The 1,758-nt window shown below is 30.7% G+C and overlaps 1 pseudogene; it reads right to left on the bottom strand.

The window, feature by feature from the left end:
• Positions 1-1,254: 1,254 nt before the first annotated feature.
• LOC130868758 (U2 spliceosomal RNA) lies at positions 1,255-1,363 on the bottom strand (annotated as a pseudogene).
• Between the last annotated feature and the right edge of the window lie 395 nt (positions 1,364-1,758).

Genomic DNA, 1,758 nt, shown 5'->3' with positions numbered 1-1,758 from the left:
CAAATGACTACTACTAAGTCTATATCCTCTGTTGACTTCTATTTTTGTATGTGACAATTATTTTTTTCATTATCTTATAGCATTTTAGTCCCTGAAAGATATCTGAAAAAAGCTCATAGAACAAACAATGTTGTAAAAAATATAATAGTCTTTAATATGGTTTCTTTAGTTAAATAGAATGTGGGAAATTACATAATGGTCAAGTCAAAAGCACGTATGTTGGTATCTGGACCCTAATAATATGAGACTTAACATTAGCAATTAAAAATGTGACTTCATGAAACTCAAAAAAATCTGTACACTAAAAGACAACATCATTCAAATGAATAAGCAGTATATGGAATGGAAAATATCTTTATCACTTAAATACCTGACACAGGGTTATAATCTAGAAGATAATAAAAATAAACAAGAACACAAAAAGCCCAGTTTAAAAATGGAGCATGTTCTTAAACAAAAGATTCAAAAAATAATAAAATAAAATGGCTGAGAAATATTTTTAATGTGCAACATCTTCAGACATCATAGAAATTCAAATTAAAATCAGTTTGAGATTCTTTTCTTACCACAGCCAGAATGGCTAAAGTAATAATAATAACAATGGTGAAAATAATGATGATAATAATAATAATAACAAATGTTGACATGATTGAGTAGGAAGCCCTTATTCACTGCTGCAGAGATTTACAAACTAGGACACTCACTATAGAAAAATCAGTGAGTGCTCTTCAAAAAGTTAGAAATGGGTTTATATATCTTCCACATGATTCAGCTGGAACAATTTTGAGTATATACCTGAAAGACTCTATATGCTAATACAGAAATACTTGCTCATTTATATTAATTGCTAACCTATTTCCAATAGCCAGAAATTGAAAACAACTTAAATGCCCATCAACAAATAACTGGATAATGAAAATGTGGCAACATATAGAATGGAATATCATTTAGCTGCTAAGAAAAATGAAATTGGCAGGTAAGTGGATGGAGCTGGCAAAAATAAAAATGTTAAGTATGTTAAGTGTGATAACCCAGATTCAGAAATGATGTGGGATTTCCCTTCATTTGCTGTAAATACCATTGGTTAATAAAGAAACCTAAAAGAGAGGCAGAGCCAGTATGCAGGGTTGCTGTGACCAAACTGCTTACCATTTTAAAAGCTTTCTAGGACAGAAAAGGATTACAGATACACAATAGGATACATTTGGACATAAAAGACCTCTAAGACAGACACAGCGTGTTTACAAATTATATGTAGGTTTGGGAGAGAGAAGATAAAGAGTAAAGAGACAGTAAATGTAATATATTAAACTGATAAGAACAGATACTACACTTGATCTTAGCCAAAAGGCCGAGAAGCGATAAGTAAATGTAATATAAAAGAATACAGACATTCATAGATTAAAGGAGTAAAAATAATAAAATAAATATTAAACTTGTAGAAAAAGTAATAGAGTAAGAAAAATAAACCCTTGTGTTTTCTTTGAATTTTTGACTGCAGAGAGACATTTGATTCTCAGGATTGATAAGCTAAACCAACATATATGTTTTAAAGGTTTCTTGACTTCAAAATTTGGGTCTAAGGATTTCTTCCTTTGGAAAAGTGGTTCTTCTTTTAGTTCCACAGATGATGAGAACCTGTGGAATCCTTCCAAACTAATGTGGTTGGATGGATCAAATTTCCCCAAAAGATCATCATTAATATCCTTTCACAAATTACATTGCCATCAAAAAACAGGAAGCAGTTTGGAAAGAACT

Source organism: Chionomys nivalis, chromosome X, assembly GCF_950005125.1.
Source record: "Chionomys nivalis chromosome X, mChiNiv1.1, whole genome shotgun sequence".
Lineage (NCBI taxonomy): Eukaryota > Metazoa > Chordata > Mammalia > Rodentia > Cricetidae > Chionomys > Chionomys nivalis.
Note: the sequence above shows the minus strand (reverse complement) of the source record. Positions and strands in the feature narration are given on the sequence as shown.